Raw genomic sequence first — 23,184 nt, 5'->3', positions numbered from 1 at the left:
TAAGGGTCAAGGCCGTAAAGCCATACTGGATGCCCGTGATCTCCAGGCCCTTAAACGACACTGCACCACAAACCGGAATGCTACTGTAAAGGAAATCACAGAATGGGCTCAGGAATACTTCCAGAAACCATTGTCAGTGAACACAATCCACCGTGCCATCCGCCGTTGCCAGCTGAAACTCTACAGTGCAAAGAAGAAGCCATTTCTAAGCAAGATCCACAAGCTCAGGCGTTTTCACTGGGCCAGGGATCATTTAAAATAGAGTGTGGCAAAATGGAAGACTGTTCTGTGGTCAGACGAGTCACGATTCGAAGTTCTTTTTGGAAATCTGGGACGTCTGGGGACCGAGGAAACCAGTTTCTCAAGTTTAGAAATAGGAATGCTCTCCCATTCTTGTCTAATACAGGCCTCTAACTGTTCAATCGTCTTGGGCCTTCTTTGTTGCACCTTCCTCTTTATGATGCGCCAAATGTTCTCTATAGGTGAAAGATCTGGACTGCAGACTGGCCATTCCAGTACCCGGATCCTTCTCCTACGCAGCCATGATGTTGTGATTGATGCAGAATGTGGTCTGGCATTATCTTGTTGAAAAATGCAGGGTCTTCCCTGAAAGAGATGACGTCTGGATGGGAGCATATGTTGTTCTAGAACCTGAATATATTTTTCTGCATTGATGGTGCCTTTCCAGACATGCAAGCTGCCCATGCCACACGCACTCATGCAACCCCATACCATCAGAGATGCAGGCTTCTGAACTGAGCGTTGATAACAACTTGGGTTGTCCTCGTCAAACTGCACTTTTTCAGAAATACTGACACCCTTGTCCCCGAAAGCCAATAATCATCCCTTTTTGCAACTCTGATAAATTGCACCTTTTACCCATGACAGCAACGAGGGATATGTGTGCAGACTTATACACCCATCAAGCCCGCTCCCAACACACTTTCCTCCATAAGCTACGCACTGCCGACGTCGAAAGTGGTCATAATAATGTGACTCAACTGTGTATGTCTGCGATAGGTGGGAGAAAAGAAGAAAATACAGTTTGAACATCCCTACAACCTCTACCTGGAGCAGAGTGCACATCCTTTCATGTGTGGCATCTTATGAAATACATGCTTTTAGTGTTCATTAATTACTATTGTGGCAATGTGAACATTGAGGTGTGCAGTAATGTTCTGGGGAAGCATGATAAAAGGGGTGTTGTTTGCACCAGGAGCATGTCACCAAGGGGCCCGGTCTTGGTGGAGTTAAGGCCCCTAAATAGGTGGTCACTAAGTTAGCTGGTGGACACCAATATAGTTAGAATAGCTGGTTCCAGCTAGTCCGGGGCGGGCTTTTACTGGGAACAGGCAATGTGCTGGGTGGGTGTCTGTTCCCCATGCTCCAGTCCAGGACTTAGGGCACGCTCACGTCCAGGGATTCCATTTAATCTGGTTGCTGGAATTAGGTGTGGAATTGGGTTGCTGGAATTGGATGTGTCTCAGTCTGGTTGCTGGAATTTGATGTGTCTCACTCAGGAGAGTGTGCAGAGGCCTGGTGAGGCTCTCTCAGTGTGGTCTCAGCTAGGCAAGGCTGAGGGGCCACGAGGCTATGCAATAGCCTGGACTTTGGGGGACTCAGCGACGCCCGGGAACAAGCATTGAAAGGTCATAGTCGGGAGGACTGCTAGACCACAACCCCCTCCAAAGGTACTGCATTTGTTACAGTCTGAGGGCTGGTGGACTGTTGTCTGGGGTAAGCTGCACCTGGTTCCATGTGTGAACGCTATCGTATAGCTGAGTGAGGGATACGATGTTTATTATGTTTAGGTAGAGCCCAGACGGGCAGGCTTTTGTTTTATGCCATGCTGTGTATGAAGAGTGTCAAATAAATCGCACTGTTTGGACCTGAAACCCAGTGATGATGAAGGCAATTCTGTGAGACTGACCCCCGAATAAGAGACGATCCCTACACTATTTGATAGTATATAATTACTTATATATAAGGCAAAGTGTCTTCAAAATGTCAACTGTGAAAGCAATCTTCATGTGAACCACTATGTGTCTGCTAGGGTGTCCTTCTTACGGAGAAGATAGATGTGACTTTACAGTGTTCTTTCAGGTAGACGCTCCTATTACCTCATGAAAATCCATACTGCTGAACAAAGGTGCTTTGTGACTTGCCCTTTCTGCATTGAATTTATTTAATTTGAAATACACTATACTTTTGTAGTGCTCCACCTACCTGCTTCTGAAGAGAACACAAAAAGTTCATTCAAGAAGTGGCTTTAGTTAGAGTGCTCCTGGAAAGCATTACGTTAAAACAACTACTGCTCTCTTCTCCTCTTCCACCAAAGACCTCATTTATCAATTCTGTGGATAGCTATCAAACAAAATATAATCCTAAAACAAGGCAACCATATACCCGCAGACAAGTCACAATATAACGCATGTAATAACCTATGCCATGTACAAGACATTTCTATCTAAAAACATCTTAAGAAAATACAAGAAAAATCTGCTAGAATGTAAACTGTATGCTAAATGAAACTCCTAAAAATCATTGGTGGAAGTTTACCAAGATTAGCATTTCATACACATTCTTAGTATAAAGTCCGCTGAGATGTGCCAAAATTAAGAGGCAATACACAGGTCCTCTCGGATGTGTGGCCTAGCGCTTAGGGCCCATTCACATAATGGATTTTGATGCAGACACCGCTTTAAAATTCGTGTGGCGTCTGCCTCCCACTGGTTTCAACAGGAGGCAGTGCTGAAGTTAGTGGGCTGGCAGTTTAAAGCCGCACCAAGAAGGGGCTTGTCCGTGCAGTTTAGCTTCATTCAGTGGAGCTAAGAAAAGAGCGGGTCTGCGGCATCTGAAGTGAACGACCAAAATCAACTTAGGTTGTTACCTCCAAAAATTGGTTACAGTGGAGGTCCATAAGGGAGGCATCTAAAAAAATCCGAGATTATAGGAGCAGAACAACGAAAATAACGGAAGTGTCGCACATACAGTAACTGAAATTAACTGAGCTGAACAGACACAATTGACTACAATGGGATCTATTCAGTTTCCATTTGGGATCCTGTTTTTTTACCAAACAAAAAGGTCCTGCAAGCAAGTTCATTCAGTTTTGTATGTGATACAGTTGTTCAGTTTTTTTCACGCGGGTCCAATGCGATTTAATGCGTTTTGCACGCGCGTGATAAAAAACTGAAGGTTTACAAACATCTCTTAGCAACCATCAGTGAAAAACGCATCGCATCCGCACTTCCTTGCGGATGCAATGCGATTTTAACACAGCCCCATTCACGTCTACGGGGCCAGCGTTGCGTGAAAAACGCTGAATATAGAACATACTGCGATTTTCATGCAACGCACAAGTGATGCGCAAAAACCAACGCTCATGTACTACAGACCCATTGAAATAAATGGGTCCGGACTCAGTGCAGGCGCATCGCATTAACATCACGCATTGCACCCGTGCGGAATACTCGCTCGTCTGCAGACTGACACAATCATAATAATTTACTTCAGAAAACTGGAGTAAATTACAACTGAAATCCACCCCAGTTCATAGCACGTAGATTCTTCTACTTCGGTGCCTATTCCTTGCTTTAAATACAAATGGGGCATGGATATGACTATAGAAGTGATGTACACCTTACTGACAGACAGAGACCTGACATAATCAGGAAAAATCACCATAGAATCTATGTATACAGGTAGATTGAGGCTGCAAGAGTAAATCAGGTTAAACAGGTTGTCCCATGACAAGAATCCCCAAGAGTCAGTTTATCGGGGGTCTGACTGCTGGGACCCCGACGATCACTAGGGGCCTAGGTTCTTTATTTAAATGGAACGTCAGACACGTGTGTCCACCACACCATTATACTTTATGGGCCTGCCAAAGATAGCTACATACAAGGGCTCGGCTATCTCCTGCAGTCCCATAGGGTTGAATGCGGTGTCCCCTATTCTTTGGATAGGTGAATAGTGTGGTTTTATGGGATTCCCCCTTTAATATCTTGTCTATTGTTTGACCATGATTTGAAGTCCCCACATACTTCAGGAAGAGCAGCTGTGGAGCACAAAGTGTTGCTCTAAACTGAAACACAGAGAAATCTGAGAGGAGATCAGCATTTATGTGCACAGCGTTTATTTGGGTAGAGATGTACTGTTAATATGCTCAACCAACAAACATGTCTTAGCAGGATCAGCGCTATTCTTTTCACAAGTGTACACAGCGACAAGAAAGTAGCACAACATTTAATGTAATGTATGTTAATGATGTCGCAATGTGACCGATATGCTGCTACGTGACAGTCGCAAAAGATCCAGGCATGTCGGAATCACAGTTCTAAAATAGTCATGTGACAGGAAGTTGCTGACAAGTCGCACATATTTTGGGGTTGCGCAACTTTTCTGCAACTTGCTGCCACGTGACACATGTTGCTGTGTAGACATACCCTAAGGCCTCTTTCACACGGGCGTTGCGTGTGAGGGCCGGATAAAATGCGGGTGCATTGCGGGAAAATGCGCATTTTTATCCACGCGAGTGCAAAACGTTTTAATACGTTTTGCACCCACGTGAGAAAAATCGGCATGTTTGGTACCCAGATCCGAACCCAGACTTCTTCACAGAAGTTTGGGTTTGGGATCGGTGTTCTGTAAATTTTGTTATTTTCCCTTATAACATGGTTATAAGGGAAAATAATAGCATTCTTAATACAGAATGCTAAGTAAATTAGGGATGAAGGGGTTAAAAATAAAAAAAAATTAAACTCGCCTCATCCACTTGTTTGCGCTTCCCGGCTTGTCTTCTTTCTTCTTCTCTGATGTACTGGGAGGAAAAGGACCTTTGGTGACGTCACTGCGCTCATCACATGGTCCATCACCATGGTGATGGACCATGTGATGGCTCTGCACTCATCACGTGGTCCATCACATGGTCCATCACCATGGTGATGGACCATGCGAAGAGTGCAGTGACATCACCAAAGGTCCTTTTCCTCCCAGTACATCAGAGAAGAAGAAAGAAGACGAGCCGGGAAGCGCGAACAAGTGGATGAGGCGAGTTTAATTTTTTTAATTTTATTTTTAACCCCTTCATCCCTAATTTACTTAGCATTCTGTATTAAGAATGCTATTATTTTCCCTTATAACCATGTTATAAGGGAAAATAACAAAATTTATAGAACACTGATCCCAAACCCAAACTTCTGTGAAGAAGTCCGGGTTCGGTCCTTTTCCTCCCAGGTCATCAAAGAAGAAAAAGAAGACTGCAGCGCGAACAAGTGGATGAGGTGAGTTTAATTTTATTTATTTTTTAACCCCCCCTTCCCCAATTTACTTTGAATTCTGTATTAAGAATGCTATTATTTTCCCTTATAACCATGTTATATATAAGGGAAAATAATAAAGATCGGGTCCCCATCCCGATCGTCACCTAGCAACCATGCGTGAAAATCGCACCACATCCGCACTTGCTTGCGGATGCTTGTGATTTTCACGCAGCCCCATTCACTTCTATGGGGCCTGTGTTGCCTGAAAAACACACAATATAGAGCATGCTGCGATTTTCACGCAACTCACAATTAATGCGTGAAAATCACCGCTCGTGTGCACAGCACCATATAAATGAATGGGTCCGGATTCAGTGTGGGGGCAATGCGTTCACCTCACGCATTGCACCCGTGCGGAAAACTTGCACGTGTGAAAAAGGCCTAAGTGTGCATACTGGGAGTTGCAGTTTCACAGCAGCTGGAGTACCGGAAGTTGCTGATCCCTGACTTAGAATTGAATAAACCCATACCACACAACAGGTCCCTGAAAATGAGCTATTTAGGATTTGGCTGTTATCACCATGGGAAGTGGTCTGGAATGAGTGGGATATGAAGTAGGAGACCACAACATTACTTCCAGGTGGCCTATGAGCAACCAATTTAAATGCTGGAGTAGAAGAATGCACCTTTCTAAATCTAAATATGAACAGGAAGTGAAAATAGTTGTCAATATTAAAAGAGTTTTCTTAGACCTTTTAAGTGATGACCTATCCTCTGGATAGAGAAAAAAGAAATAAAGATGGCTCCGGCAGCATCTCACATCATCCGGTATTTTTATTGCGACCTCAAGACAAATATAACAGCAACGTTTCGGCTGAAACTCAGCCTTTGTCAAGCCTGAGGCTGAGTTTCAGCCGAAACGTTGCTGTTATATTTGTCTTGAGGTCGCAATAAAAATACCGGATGATGTAAGATGCTGCCGGAGCCATCTTTATTTCTTTGTTCATCATATGGCCTGTTGGATCAAGGGCCAACGGCGAGGCTGTTGCATTGATCATTCGCATCGACGAAAGACCGTGTAGTGCTGCTTCTGCCCATATTTTATTACCATCCTCTGGATAGGTCATCAGTATCTGATTGGTGGGGGTCTGACACCGGGGTCCCCCGCTGATCAGCTGTTTCAGAAGGCCCCTGATCTCTCAGCCTTCTCTCATTATATAGCGGCTGTGCTTGGTATCACAGCTCATCCCCATTAACTTCAATGGGGCTGTGCTGTGTCTAGGCCACGTGACCGATGAACGTGACATCACATGGCCTAGGAAAAGCTGTGAGAAGGCCACAGTGCTAGAGCAAGTGCTGGTGTCTTCTCAGACAGCTGATAAACTTTCTTACTAGGTACATGTCTACACCATTAAAAAAGGTTTTCCAAGATCTGATTGGTGGGAGTCTGACACCCGGGACCCATCCGATCAGATCTTGGAAAACCCCTTTAATGGTGTAAACATGTACCCTGTAATAAAGTTTATTGCGCAACTCAAAGACATAAGAATTAAAGGGGTTGTCTTATCTGTCCATTACTAAGACCACCAGGTGGCCAGGAAGCAGCAGAGTTTTAGTAGTCCCCATTGCAGTGCATGGCAGCTACTGACAGTGGAGTGATGGCCTGCTCGACTGTTTCCTTGCCCGTTTTGCCTTAGGGATGAGATGAGACGACCCCTTTATAGATTATGAAATATTAAAGGGTGTTGTCCAGAAGAAGTTAAACATGGCTGCTTCTTCCAGTGCCACACCTGCCCACAGTGATGTATATGGTACTGCAGCTCTGCCCCTGTGGCATTTAGCTGCAAGACCAGACACAACCTATCAACATTTGTGGCAGCTGTTTTTGAAAGAAAGCTGCCCTGTTTATCTAATCCTTCAGTCTACCTGTACTTTTAAAAATCCTTTGAGATGTCTTAGTGACATATGGAAGGTTTTGATCGGTGGGGGTTTCAGCACTCAGCACTGCTGGAGACGGGCTCATAAAATTTCTATTGAGTCTGTACTTCTGCAGCGAGGAGAGACAGCACTGTCAAAATCTCCTCGTTTTAGGGAAAGATGGAGGTCTCAGCAATTGGAACCCCAACAATCAAAACCTTTGCTACATCATTCTCACCTATCAAAAGTTTTTTAAACTTATAAGTACACTTTAATGGTGGCCCAGAGGGCTGACAGAGGTTGCCTACTGAGCTCCGACAGTTGGGCTAACCAGTATCTGTTGTGACAACTCGGGGTCACTTAGCTCTCCAGGATCGCCGTCTTCTCCGATTAGGCTACTTTCACACTAGTGTTCGGGGCTCCGCTTGTGAGTTCCGTTTGATGGCTCTCACAAGCGGCCCCGAACGGATCCGTACTGCCCTAATGCATTCTGAGTGGATGCGGATCCGCTCAGAATGCCTCAGTCTGGCACCATTTGTCCTCCGCTCCGCTCAGCAGGCGGACACCCGAACGCAGCTTGCAGCGTTCGGGTGTCCGCCTGGCCGTGCGGAGGCAAACGGATCCGTCCAGACTTACAATGTAAGTCAATGGGGACGGATCCGTTTCAAGTTGACACAATATGGCTCAATTTTCAAACGGATCCGTCCCCCATTGACTTTCAATGTAAGTCAAAATGGATCCGTTTGCATTATCATGAAGAAAAAAAATTTTTTTTTGTTCATGGTAATGCAAACGGATCTGTTCTGAACGGATGTAAGCGTTTGCATTATGGGTGCGGATCCGTCTGTGCAGATACCAGACGGATCCGCACCTAAACGCAGGTGTGAAAGTAGCCTTAGACTGTTGGCACACCTCAAGAAGCCACTCCAACACTGCAGATTTGGGTGCAAACTGGCCACGACCAGCTTTATTGTCACTTTTACAGCAGTCCAAACAAATCATAAACATAAATCCTTGGCCGTCTGGCCACTGACTACACAGTATTTCTCCCTGTCTATCAGGATCTGGGTCTACCACCCAGCTCCCCAAAACACAACATGGTGCTTACCCTACACAGGGTTAGAGGGTCCCGGCTCCCACAGGCCTTGGCGCAGCCTGCTCATTCCCCGGACCGGGAGCCCTGATTGAGGAGCTCAGCCCACATTTATCCGAGCTCCTCAGTCGGCTGCTAATTATCTTAAATACCAGCCTAGCTGCTGCAGACAGTGGGAAAAACCTATTGTCTCAGCCGTTCTTCTAACCCAGCTTCCTCTGGGTGAGATACACCATTTTAATGGCCCTCTGGCAGCTCCACTGCCACACTGTGTATCCAGATACATCCAGAAACAAGTCAGTACACTGATAAATAAAACATGCCTGTACATAAATGCCTTCATACCAGACGCTTAAGAACCAGTTGTCGTGTCCAATTACCCCATTTGCAAGCTCTAAATATATTGAAATTCTTGAAATAAACCTGTTAAAAAATATCTGCCTGATAATGTGATGTCCGGATGAAGAAATAATCAGAACTGCTGCGATGGTTATACACACATTCTCCTGGCCATTGCAGTATCTGCAGAATTACACTCCTTCTACACACCATACATACTGTACAGCTCACATACTTTCCAGTTTATGACATTTTAGAGAAGCAGTGATGAAGGTTTCATATACACAATGTCACCCCATAATCTGTAAAATCCAGGACAGGGAATGTTCCATTCACCTGTCACATTTACACCTACACTTTAAATGTTATGTATGTATATATATATATTGCCAGATCTTCATTGGTTAATTAGGTTAGGGCAATTTGAATCACATTTCAGTGCCCAGTGCATGGTCAAAAGGTCACCCATGGGGGACGATTGGGATCCCTAGAAGGCTCAGGAGAGGACTGCAATAGGTGGCTGAAAAGAGGGTCCTGCATGACTAGGAATGAGCGAACATCCAAGACATTGAAACATACGAAGTCGATTCGCATAAAACTTTGTTCTAATACTGTACGGCTCTGTACAGTATTAGAATGTAACATAGTAACAGTTTATAAGGCTGAAAAAAGACATCTGTCCATCCAGTTTGACCTGTTATCCTGCAAGTTGATCCGAGGAAAGCAAAAAAAAAAAACCCTGTGAGGTAGAAGCCATTTTTCCCCACTTTAGGGGAAAAAAATGCCTTCCCAACTCCAATCAGACAATAAGAATAACTCCCCTCTCTAGTAGCTATAGCCTGTAATATTATTACACTCCAGAAATACATCCAGGCCCCTCTTGAACTCTTCTAGTGAATTCACCATCACCACCTCCTCAGGCAGAGAGTTCCATATTCTCACTGCTCTTACCGTAAAGAATCCTCTTCTATGTTTGTGTACAAACCTTCTTTCCTCCAGACGCATAGGATGTCCCCTCGTCACAGAACATGTCCTATTCCCGTCCGTTTTGCGGACAAGGGCAGGCATTGTTACAATGGGTCCACCAAAAAAAAAACTGCTGCAACACAGACATCACATGGATGTCATCCGTTTTTTTTGTGGATCCTTGTTTTGCGGGCCGCAAAATACCTACGCCGGGTGTAGATGTGACGTCATCGGCGCAGGCGCATTGAGGATGGAGCGGCCGAGCGAGCGATCGCTTCTCAGTGCGCCTGCGCACATTGAAGATAGGTACGGCCGCAGCGCAGGCGCCGGATTTTGAATGCAAACAGGCAGGGCCAGCAGAGAACGATTCCGTTCCCTGGCCCTGTCAATCACAATGCGGAGGGGGCGTCTTTAGGATCGGAGGATGCGGCTGCTACCAGCAAGTAGCCGCCCTACTTGCTGGTAGCAAGGTAATTTACATATTTAAAAATAGCTTTTTATCAAATTCTACTGAACCAAAATGATTATTTAACTTATGTATAGGGAGCTCGCAGTGTAGGGATTATTATTAACCAAAAAAAAAACGGTTTAGTGGGCTGACAGAAGCCCTTTAATGTATATGCCAACTGTACATATGATATATATTGATATGCACAGCTGGTATTTAGATTTATTTATTAATGAAAAGTAATAAATGGACCATTTTATTTTATTTTTTTATATATGGCAACATGGTGCATGCTGTTATATCCTAAGCATTTTCTCAATCAGAAGTATGGTCCATTTATCACTTTACATAATAAAATGTATATAAATATCTACCAGATCATCCATATCACCATATACAAGACTATGCATAACTTATATTGTTGTTTCACTGTTATTTCATAAGTATGGTATATGGGGATAGGGGGGCAAAGTGGGCACAGTATTGAGGGAGCAGCAGGATAACACTGTTGGGGAAACAGGAGGGAAGGATGATGGTAAAGTGAGGAATCTAAGATGTCTGTGTGCCAAACTCTGAGATGAGACGTGGCTGAAATAATTCATCATGACAATCTGGTCCAAAATGGAGAAGATGAGGAAAGAGAACGTCTAGATCAGAGGAAACATTACTGGTGGTATGTAGCGCTGTATGTAGTGTTCTATTCAAATATGTCTTTAACAGTAGGGTTGGGGTGGGGAATTGGGTTGAGAATTTGGCATGGGGGTGGGGGTGCCGTTTCAATTGTACACATCAGGCAGCAGAAAGCTAGAATCTGCTCTGGCCACAGCTTCGAACTGTTATCTGCTATGACTGTGACATCACTGTGTTTATTATCCCTCTTCTGTGACATCTCTGTTTATTATCAGGGTGCTCAGATTATTATCTCAGTTATGGTGGGTTTACATGGCCCAATAGTCGGGAAGGTTATCCGGGACGAATATCCCTGCGAACACATCTGGCCGTGTGCAGCCAATCACAATGAACGAGCGAAATGTTCATTTATCGGGTCCAACCGCTATTCATGCAGACAAGTAAATGATTGTTTTTGGGCAGAAGATTGTGCAATGTGAACAGTATTCTGCCCAGAAACAATTCAGCTGTATGAAGACGAACGATCACAATAGTGATTGCTCATTTTTATACTGTGGAAGTGATTGCTGTATGTAAATACAATGCTTCACCCCCACCGAACGAGCTTCCGACTGTTGGTAAGAAACACTTCCTTCTTGATAATCGGCTGCTCCTTAGCCCGTGTAAACCCACCATTACTCTGCTCTATATACAATATCATAATAAAGTTGGAGGACCCGGTTACAGATTTTACATTGGAAACTTCAAGTTACTTCTTTAGTGGAAAGTTCTAAGGGAGACACTACCTAAATAGGTTTACATAACAAGTATTACCTTTTTGAAAGAAAAAATGATCCTGGGACTAGGGCCTTCTCCGGTACTGTGTGCCATAGCTCTATCTGTGTCTACAACTCTGGTAATAGTCATGACTGTGTCCTAACCGTTAGTGTTCTTCTTGTGGAATGGCACTAAAGAATAATTTATGGAATTTGTGTCAGTGCTTAATAACAATGCACTGGGCTTCTTTTTTACTTGTGACATTAATGCCATAAGCATCAATTTTTTTCGATTTGTCCATCTCCGGAAAAATACGAATAATTTGCTCCGCTGGGAGAGTAGGCACCCGGCAACTTTAAAAAGAGAGATCCCGAAATGGCAATTTTTGAGGGCGCTGAGAAACTGCTCTAAATTAGCAGATTTCAGGTACTGACGGAGTGGAAACTTATGAGATCAGTTGGTACACAACCTTTATAAAAGCCCCTTCAAGAAACTTGGCGCTGGAATACCACAGTAGGAACCTACCCATGTGGGTCCTGCGTAACATGCGAGTCTGGCAAAAGGTTTAGAAGTTCCACTACAGACAAGGAATATTACATCAGATCCTTTGCTAATTGTCGAACAATAGGGGTCATCTATTTGCTTACGTGTAACTGTGGTATACAGTACCTAGGCAAAACTAAGTGGGAGTTTAAGAAAAGGATCGGGGAACACATGTCAGACATCAGGAATAAAAAGGAGACCCCAATCGCCATGTGGGCGATTATCATGATGGAAATGTGAAAATGGTCAAATTTCAGGGCATAGAGAGTGTCAAGAGGTCCCAGCGTGGTGGAGACAGTGATGTGACACTGTTAAGTGAAGAAGCCCTGTGGATCCTCAATCTAGAAACTGATTGTCCCAAAAGGTTAAATGATGCCATTTCCTTAGCCTGCTTTATTTGATATATGGCCCTGTGGAGTTTATGTGGGTGAATATGATGGTCTTTGGTGGCCACTCACCCTTCCTTTCACCTACTTGATTTATTATACATCTGGAGATGTGACTTAATATCTTAAATATTCTAATAACCCATTTGCCTGCGTTTTCATGTTATATTTGAGGACATCCTCTAATACATGTTCCGATTTTCTTATGGAGGTGGTTTCATCCCTTTCTCTGATAACCCTCGGTGGTCCTAAGTACCAATAATTATTGAGCCAATGTATTCATACTGGAGATTATGTTTTTATCCGCCGATGTATATTCCCTTGCTAGCTGTAGCGCTCTTTTGCTCTGCCCTCGTGCGATAATCCTGTATCTCGGCCGCCGACCCCCACACTCCTGATTGGGGGAACGGCCGTAGGAGCACGTCCAGGGGGGTGGGGCTTTCTGTATTTAGACCCGCATCTAGAGTGGCCGCGTATGGCCATCCAAGTGCTGGGCACATGTGGTCCACACGCCATCAGTGGTTGACTGCGTTCTTTTGTACTTTGTACACAGACTACTCTGCTAAAGAGATTGCTCCTGATGACACGTGGGGCTTACTCCCCCATGTAGAAACACGTTGAGCATAGATATAGTGTAAGTAATTAGAGTAGGATTACTGGTATTGGCTCTGTATAGATACAAGATACTAAGTATTAACAGCTGCACTGCCAGCTGGTCTTTGTATGTCCCCTCACTTGATCGCAAATGCATAGTTGCAAGCGATCAGTGTTTGAGTTGCCCAGTATACTGTAGGGCCAGTGGAGGCATGGTGGGTGTGTTGGAATGAATATCTAGCCACCACCATAAAGTAAAATAAAGTGCAACCTTTGGGTGCAGGGTGGCTGAGGTCTGCGTATTTATATACCTCTTACCACTTGAGGCATCCATACAGCCTGCTTGTGTATCTTATGTGGGTTTAGTTGCCTGGATTTTATCGCAGTATCTTTGAATAAAGTATTTTGGGTTTTATTTTTAGTGTTCTTTTCAGGCTGAGATAATTGTTAACTGTTAGTTAACACTACATGCAGTAATGGGGCCCTCCATGTACTTGCTATTTATTTTTTATTTCCTCAAACTGTATTAAACTGTAATTGCCAGTAAGAGCTATTTTTGAGAGCTGTCAACCATGCAATAAAACAGTCTTAGGTGCTGATGTGTCACTGGCTTGGAATTTCTGTCTTGCTGTATTATGTGGCAATTCCCCAGAGCACTAACAACAGCAGCAATAAGATCCCGTGTACTGGTAAAGCATTGGACTATAGTAGCTGACAGCCGTGCAGGTAGGAAATACTGGTGAGTAATTTATTAAGTGAAGTGGGCAGTAGGAGTCTGGGTGACATCACCATTTTGGGTCTAATTAACTTATTTGTCCCTGCTGCCAATCACTTTATGTGTCAGTGGCAGAACATAAAGAGAACCTGTTACTGACATGTCAGGTTTAGTAAATCTCTCAGGTCCCCATAAAATAACAATGCTGGGTCATCTTTTCCTGGACTGAGCCGTTATTCTCCCTGAAAAAGAATAAATAACTTTACAACTGGGAGTTACCATTCTGCTTGTCAATAGGATGTGTCCCAACACAGTATAAGGGCTCATTCACACGACCGTATGGTTGCCGTGGCCATATTGGGGACCACAAACAGCTGGTCCGCCATACACGGGCACCAGCCGTGTGAACTCCTTACTGTGGATGTTCATTGACTCGAATCGGTCTGCGATCCACAAAATATGGCAAAAGATAGGACATGTCATACAGTGTCTTTCGCAGAGAGGATGCACGGATCGGAAGCCCATGGAAACACTCGGATATGACCTATCTTTTGCCGTGTTTTATGGATTGTTGACCTATTAAAGTCAACAGGTCCGCACCACAGTACGCGCTCTGCAGCACGGGCATTTCTGACTAGGGATGAGCAAATCGACTTTGGATGAAACATCCAAAGTCGATACGCATAAAACTTTGTTTTAATACTGTATGGAGTGAGCGTCAGCACTGACTGGACAGAGTAGGGACACACCACTCTAATGCAGGAAATGGTAACACTCAGTTTTCAGTGTATTCATACATTTTTGGCCTCATGCACACGACCGTTGTGTGCATCCGTGTCCGTTGTTCCGTTTTCCGTGATTTTCTGCGGACCCATTGACTTTCAATGGGTCCGTTGAAAACTCGGAAAATGCACCGTTTGTCATCCGCGTCCGTGATCCGTGTTTCCTGTCCGTAAAAAAAAATATGACCTGTCCTATTTTTTGACGGACAACGGTTCGCGGACCCATTCAAGTCAATGGGTCCGTGAAAAAACACGGAGGCACACAAGATTCTCATCCGCGTCCGTGATCCGCGTCCATAGTCTACTTTCGCACAGACGGATCCGCAGATCTGTCTGCATAACAGCTTTTCAGAGCTGAGTTTTCACATCGTGAAAACTCAGATCCGACAGTATATTCTAACACAGAGGCGTTCCCATGGTGATGGGGATGCTTCAAGTTAGAATATACTAAGAACTGTGGACATAACTGCCCCCTGCTGCCTGGCAGCACCCGATCTCTTACAGGGAACTGTGATCCGCACAATTAACCCCTCAGGTGCCGCACCTGAGGGGTTAATTGTGCGTATCATAGCCCCCTGTAAGAGATCAGGTGCTGCCAGGCAGCAGGGGGCAGACCTCCCTCCCTCCCCAGTTTTAAATTCATTGGTGGCCAGTGCGGCCCCCCTCCCTACCTCCCTCCCTAGTATTAAATTTATTGGTAGCCAGTGCGGCCCCCCCCTCCCTCCCTCCTCTGTATTAAATTCATTGGTGGCCAGTGGGGCCCCCCTCCCTCTCTCCCTCCCCTGTATTAAATTCATTGGTGGCCAGTGCGGCCTCCCCTCTCCCCCCCCCCCTAATTAAAATCGCCCCCCCCCATCATTGCTGGCAGCAGAGAGTTCCGATCGGAGTCCCAGTTTAATTGCTGGGGCTCCGATCGGTTACCATGGCAACAAGGACGCTACTGCTGTCCTGGCTGCCATGGTTACTTAGCAATTTTAGAAGCATTATACTTACCTGCGCTGTCTGTGACCGGCCTGGCGCTCCTCCTACTGGTAAGTGAAAGGTCTGTGCGGTGCATTGCTTATAGCACAGACCTGTCACTTAGCTGGAGGGAGGAGCACCCGGCTGGTCACAGACAGTGCAGGTAAGTATAATGCTTCTAAAATTGCTAAGTAACCATGGCAGCCAGGACTGCAGTAGCGCCCTGGTTGCCATGGTAACCGATCGGAGCCCCAGCGATTAAACTGGGACTCTGATCGGAACTCTCTGCTGCCACCAATGATCGGGGGGGGGGGGGATTTTAATTAGGGGGGGGGGAGGGGAGGCCGCACTGAGGGGTTAATTGTGCGGATTACAGCCCCCTGTAAGAGATCGGGTGCTGCCAGGCAGCAGAGGGCAGTCATGTACACAGTTCTTAGTATATTCTAACTTGAAGCGTCCCCATCACTATGGGACCGCCTCTGTGTTAGAATATACTGTCGGATCTGAGTTTTCACAATGTAACTCAAATCCGATAGTATATTCTAACAAAGGCGTTCCCATGGTGATGGGGACGCTTCAAGTTAAAATATACCTTCGGATTGGAGAAAACTCCAATAGGGACTCCTGACTTTACATTCAAAGTCAATGGGGGGACGGATCCGTTTGCAATTGCACCATATTGTGTCAACGTCAAACGGATCCGTCCCCATTGACTTGCATTGTAAGTCAGGACGGATCCGTTTGGCTACGCACGGCCAGGCGGACACCAAAACGACTTTTTTTTAACTTTCCTTCATGTCTGGTGATCCTCCAAAAATCAAGGAAGACACATGGAAGAAAAATGGACACGGATCACCGAACAACGGAACCCCGTTTTGCGGACAGTGAAAAAAATACTGTCGTGTGCGTGAGGCCTTAAGGAGAAATTATAGAGGAACTGCACAAAACAGAATTCTAAGAAGAGATGCTCTTGCAAAGCATACAAAGTAGATAAATCTGTTCTTCCAGGGCAGAGATAAGTGCTTCTAGAAATGTCTGTCAGGGTAAAGGGGGTATGTGTGTATCCAGAATCTGGGATGGTAAATGTAGGGAATGCAGAGATAGCAGTTACACCTGTGCCCTGGTGTGAGGGCCCGAAGGCGCCACTGCGACATAAAAAGATGCAAGTATTATAAATGGCATGTGATGAGTGAAGGCCCTGTAATAGATTTTACATTTGGGCCTAGGAGATGCGAGTTATTCCTGTAGCCAGCATACAGTACATCTGCTCATGAAGAGGACATGCCCATGATGCAGACATGAAGTAACAAGGCTTGTGTCCTGTCAAAGCTGTGAATCTATGTTTGCTAGGGATGTGGTTCCTGTGCAGGTGGTATACTTTGAGATTTACACAAATCTGAACAGAGATGGTGTGAACTGTGACTGACTGGGCCAAAAGCAAGGAATCGGCAAAGAACTTTTACTCAGTAAATTCTCTGTTACTCCATAGCTGTTGCTCTGGAAGTTCCGGCCTGTCTCTGTTTATTTCCCTGCTGCGATGACGTGCCACGCACCTGTATAGAATAAAACTGCTGAGGCCATAGCTTGTCTGCAGTAGTAACGTGTGTATGTACAACACGTCATCACCGCAGGACAAGTCAACAAAGACCACCAGAGAAGCGGTGCTTCAATAGTGGGGGCTTTACCAGTTAGTTCAAGGCTATGTTCACCTCTGTATAGTTTTTTTTGTTCCATTCTAAGAACAGGAAAAAAAAAATGGTACCTAGTAGACTTCATTGGCTATAATAGGGTCCATTGGGTTTCAAGGGGTAGACAGGCACCTAGCACTTCACGTAGTACAGGGCTTCAGTAGGGTTTACAGTATACAACGTTTAAGGTCTTAGTATGCCCCCCTTCACCCTCTTAGTCATGTGACAGAAAGCTGCATGTCATAATTCTAATCTGAGCTAGAACTTCTTGTAGGTATCTCTGAGAGGGATTATATGATCGTCAGGTTACACAGAATATTTTTCTAAACCCAGGCATATCAAACACAAATATGAAATATTAATCCTTTCAACCAATATGTAATTCGGTAGGTTTCCTAAGGCCGAAAATCCTGGCACATGAGACCAAAGAAGCTCCTAAGTTCCCTGATCGCAAGAACATAAATGATTTATTACAGAACATAAATTATGACGAGGATGCTTTTGAAGTGTATCTTCTGGTCTATGGAGATATACAGCACTATTCACTGTCATTGAGTGGGCTCAAGACATACCATTTGTGGCATGCATTAAATCCATTAGCACCTTTATGTTACCAGGGAAAGCAGCCCAGTTTGGCCTTTTGTCTGCAAACTACAACATTTTCTGTCTAAATCTCTCAGGCCGAGTTCACATCACAGTTCAGCCTTTCCATTCTCCTGCTCCATTATAGGAGCAGTAGAAAGGAAAGGACGGATTCAGTACATAACTGAGCCCAACGGAGCCTACAGACCCCATAGACTATAATGGGGTCCGTTAGGTTTACGCTCAGAGGAAGATTTTTTAAACTGAGACAAAAGTTGTGCAGCAGAATACAACCGGCTGCATCCGTTTTGAGCAAAGTTTACAAAAATTTGATTCAGCTGCTTCTCTGAATTTCACAAGGAAATTCACTTTGTGACAAATGATTTCGTCACGAAGTTAATTTCCTTGTAAGTAGCGGGCGCAATGATGGGGACCGTCCTTTGCGCCCCCCCCCCTTCCCCAATCATTGAACTCCTCAGATGCCGCGTTCATCGCTAATCACAAGGCATCTGAGATGGAAAATTAGGGCTTTCAGGGGTCAATCAGTTCAAATTTTTTTTTATAACACTCACCTTATCCATTTGAGCTCGAAGAGGTGTGTGATACAGTGTGTGATAACGTCATCACGATGGCCGGCGTGGTGATGTCATATTTCACTGTATGCGAGATTTCGCTCGGGATCTTCAACCAAGATTGCCATGCCGTCCTCTTGGCTCAAGTGGATGAGGCTGAGTATCAGTTTATTTTCCCGCCATTTCAGGGAAATTTGATTCGTTACCACTAAACACAATAAAATTCTGCTTTGCGGCAAATCAAATTTTCCCAGAAAATTTGATTTGCCGGCCGGTCACTCCACCACTGAAGACACCACCACTGAAGACACCACCACCCTGGGTCTCAGCCTTCCGGTGGGAAAAAGCTACACGCTTGACCGCTGCCACACAATAAACTCAGCTGCGAACTGACTCTAGCTACTGCCCCGTGTCCCCTGATGAATCCTGGGGCAAATCTTTTTGAAGAAACGCGTCGGGACACTTAAGTATTCCTCTCACTCTTTAACCACCTCGGTGGTCATTTTCTGTGGTGGGGTTACGTCTTATGATATATATGAGTGTTTTTTGCTCCTCTGGACGTTTTTTTCCTGCCAGATGCACTAGGGCCTGACAGGGTTACCTACGCAGGTTAAGAGCTCCTGTCTGGGCCACCCCTTGCGGGGCATTTTTGGACCCCGTCCTGAGGATTTATGTTATAGGGTGGACTAGGCCAAGCAGGGACTGATTAGGGCTAGTCACTGTCATCCGACATTGCTGTGCCTAACCTGCTACTTATGGTCGTGTCCACCTCTCTTTCACACCATATATAATATACTGGTTTCCATCCATATACCAGTCTATGTATGTATCAGTCTTACTTGTTGTTTGTCTGTAGGGGCCGTCTTTTTTACTCCTATGATTTAATAAAAACAATATTTTAATAGTTACTGCCCCCTTAGTTTATTGATCTTGTTCACCGAGCAGTAATCAGGGAGACACTCCTGTCTTCTCCTGACTGACCCTCTTCTCTTTTCGGATCTGTGGATGACACTGTTATAGGGAGGGGGATCTGTGGATGACACTGTTATAGGGAGGGGGATCTGTGGATGACACCTATGGGGGGGGGGATCTGTGGTTGACACATATCGTATATAGCATCTTATGCTATACTGTATGTGTCATCCACAGATTCACCCCATGACAGTGTCATCCACAGATCCTCTCCCTATAACAGTGCCGCCATCCACAGATCCCTCTCCCCACCGCTCACAGGAGTATACATTTATAAACTGTAATCCGTATTCTGCAGTAACTTTAACTTTTAATCAACGCTCATCTCTTTACTACCTTACACTCAGCTCCAGTAACAGGCAGTGCGGGCGGCAGCGCTCACTCACTGACATCACGCGCCTGCGCCGCCTAGTGGGAGGAGCAGGCGCGTGACGTCAGTGAGTGAGCGCCGCCCTCACTGCCTGTTACCGGAGCTCAGTGTAAGATAGTAAAGAGATGAGCGCTGATTTAAAGTTAAAGTTACTGCAGGATACGGATTACCTGTAGCGACGCGGCCTATCACTCACTGACTGACTCAAAAAAAGAAAAAGGCTCGGGACTGGCCAGGCCCCCTTACTGGGGTATTGGCTGTACCCCCCTGATGGCGGCCCTGCCTGTCTTTGGATTATGTACATATCTGTTTATGTGAACCCGCAGTCTGTGAATGGACTGTAGGCTACAGGCTGCCATCAAACTGCTGCTATCAAACTGCTGCTAACAAGCTTCCAGGAAAACTGTGTGGAATTTGGATTCTTCCCCTCTCTCCTGCTGTAATATACGAGTCATAGGAACTAATAGAGGGGTTTTCAGAGAGTAAAATATTGACGACCTATTCTCAGGATAGGTGACCAAAATCTGATCGTGGTGGTCTGACACCTGGCACTCCCCACTGACAAACTTTTTGAAGAGACGGTGGCGCTCTGCTGAGCGCTGTGGCCTCTTCCTAGGCCAGTGACGTTGTGTTAATCGGTCACGTGGCCCATGTCTAGCTTAGGGCCTGTTCACTGCTGTATGTCAAGCAGAAACATTTAGAAATACAGTTAAAAAAAAGTACGTAAACATGCGATTTTGTGGTTATCTATCCTTTTTTAACTTATACATTTGATGGATGTGCATACATTTTAATACGTTTTAATGCGTTTGTGTCTTTCTTAAACAAAAAATGTATATGTTTTTATAAAAAGTGTATCAAAGGAAGTCTGAAGTATCTGGATAAAAAGGGATACGGTTAACAGATGGAAATGTATCGTCTTAGGGTACTTTCACACTAGCATCGCTGGATTCCGGCAGGCAGTTCCATCGCCGGAACTCTGTATGCAAATGGTTACCATTTGTATACGAATCCTGGATGCGGGTCTGTCTCACATATGTATTGCAATACCGGATCCGTCTCTCCGGTTTTCATTCGGAAAAACAGATCCGGTATTTATCTTTTTGAAATTTTTAAAGGTTTGCACATGCACAGACTGCAAAACCGGGTCAGTTTTTCCGGAACACTTAGGGCTGGATGCGGCATTAATGCATTTCAATGTAAAATAATGCCAGATCTGGCATTCCGGCAAGTGTTCCGGAATTTTATTTTCTCCGTCCAAAAACCGTACAGTGACTGAACTGAAGACATCCTGATGCATCCTAAAAGGAATGCTCTCCATTCAGAATGCATTAGGATAAAACTGATCTAGGACGGAACTCAATACCGGAAAAGAAAAACGCTAGTGTGAAAGTACCGTTATGCTTCCATCACATCTCCCATTCACTGCAATGTAAAAAGAAAATTTATATGTTTCTATCAGGTTTTGCAAAAACCATATAGAAACGAAAACAGCGACAAACTGAGTCAAAAGTATACACTTCTGAACTAAGTTTGCTCAATTATGGTTTATGGGTATGTCAAGCCATACTTTTTTTTCTGTTTACAAATGTATCCGCTTGACGTATGCCAAAACGAAGATGTGAACAGCGCCTTCAATGAATGGACCTGGGCTGCAATACCAAGCGCTGTGGCCTCTTCGAACAATTGATCAGCAGAGGGTGCCAAGAGTCCGATCAGATATTGATGACTTTTCCTCTGGATAGGTCACCAATACTGTATTCTCGGAAAATTGAGTGACAAATGTTGCCGCGTAGCTGTACCCCTTTTTTTTTTTTGTCGCTGTGTAGGCGGACCTTTAAATATATCTACTAACAGCTTCCATTACACAGGAAGGGATAAAATGATATTCAGCAATCAAACAGTTAAGCAGTCATTTTGAGCCCGCAGATACTGTCTGACAAGTGAATTCTCGTGAACCCTGCTGGGATGTGATTCACAAATTCTTAACATTTACAGTATGGAAACCCCCTTTGAGTGTCAATGGAAACAGCCAGATAGATGCAGCTCTCCTGTAGTGTAGACCTCCCACGGAAAACGTGGATCAGTGACATCAGCTACGCTCCCTTCACAGGTGAAAATCAGCAGCCTCCCTCCGCTCCATCCTTCCACGCCATTCCACCGTAATCCTGGGTCCTTTATGGTGCTACTGACATCTTACATAACAGCTCTGTAATAAAAGCTCAGTGAATGATAGGCCGGCCCATTGTGATATGCCTCTGGCAGCAGAAAGACCACGGCGTATACTGATTTGTGTCGCCTGCTAAGTCAGTGTGGGTTCAGCGAGCTCCACACATTAGGACCTGCGTCAGCATCCTAGAAGGAGACTTAGCAGCTCACTCCTCCTCCTTCAGTAATAGATTCAATTGCTGTGAAATCTATAGCAAGCAGCGTTCACACAGCTGAATATCATACGGTGTCTATAGAGAAGTTACACGCTCGCTGTGGCACTTTCTGCATCCATTCTAACGTGTGCAATGTGCATCACTGAGCATCCAGCATCCAATGCTAATGTCAGCCCAGCAGTTTGTTATGAAACATGAGCAGGAGCAAATAGGATGGAATGGGGGGGGGGGGGTCATGTTCATCCTCGTAGACATAGCGTGAACTTGTCCTGTGCACTGGAATGTCACATAACCAACGTAGAAGAACTTGGGGTAAGAGGACGGGGGTAGAAACCAATCCGGAAACTTACCAGAATCTTTAGCAAAGCCAGAAAGTGTGGAGTGAATCATGGTGTTTCCTCATTAGACCCTGCAGCACACACACAGAATTCACGCTGCTGGGCTGGAGCTGTGTGACTTCTTTGTGGGCGTGCTCTGCTTAAAGATACAGAGACTGTTTATCAGACTCCTGAGCGAGGACAAGCCCTAATCCATCCAGAAGTTCTTGCCACAGCATCCAATTCACCGATTTAGGCTACATACACACGAACGTTGTTTGTTTTCGTGTCCGTTCCGTTTTTTTTGCGGATAGGATGCAGACCCATTCATTTCAACGGGTCCTTAAAAAAATGCGGACAGCACACCCTGTGCTGTCCGCATCAGTATGTCCATTCCGTAGCCCCGCAAAAAAAAAAAATAGAACATGTCCTATTCTTGTCCGTTTTAGGCATTGTTACAATTGGTCCCCCCCCCCCCAAAAAAAAAACGGATGGCAAACGGATCTTAAAATTGCGTACTGCAAAACACATACAGTGGTGTGCATGTAGCCTTAAAGTGCAGCATCAGAATATAGTCTGCAGCAAATCTTTAATGTTGGGTTGTTAATAATTTCTATTCCTCCTCATGAGCATTCTGGTTATAGGATGTGTCCTCTGCAAGGAACATAAATAGCTGAAGGAGTCATTTCAATGTACTGTGTATAAGAAACTCATGTGCCCTGGGTGTACTCGTCTTGAACCTCTTCCACATGTTTACAAAAAATAAGTAGTCCTCTGTTTTTGGTCCGTGGTTTTCAGGGACCATATTAGGAGATGGTATGAAAAAAACAAATAAAAATTCAAGATATACAGGTGAAACTTGAAAAATTAGAATATCGTGCAAAAGTCCATTTATTTCAGTAATGC

The 23,184-nt window shown here is 44.8% G+C and overlaps 1 protein-coding gene across 3 annotated transcripts in view; it reads right to left on the bottom strand.

The window, feature by feature from the left end:
* The window catches only part of PCGF5 (polycomb group ring finger 5), a 72,508-nt gene extending 50,094 nt beyond the window's left edge, over positions 1 to 22,414 (bottom strand). For all 3 annotated transcript variants that reach the window (XM_044299804.1, XM_044299807.1, XM_044299808.1), the window contains exon 1: positions 22,312 to 22,414. The gene's annotated coding sequence lies outside the window, so the exon portion shown is untranslated. The remainder of the gene's footprint in view (positions 1 to 22,311) is intronic.
* Positions 22,415 to 23,184: the final 770 nt, after the last annotated feature.

Source organism: Bufo gargarizans, chromosome 6 (assembly GCF_014858855.1).
Source record: "Bufo gargarizans isolate SCDJY-AF-19 chromosome 6, ASM1485885v1, whole genome shotgun sequence".
NCBI classification, from domain to species: Eukaryota; Metazoa; Chordata; class Amphibia; order Anura; family Bufonidae; genus Bufo; species Bufo gargarizans.
Note: the sequence above shows the minus strand (reverse complement) of the source record. Positions and strands in the feature narration are given on the sequence as shown.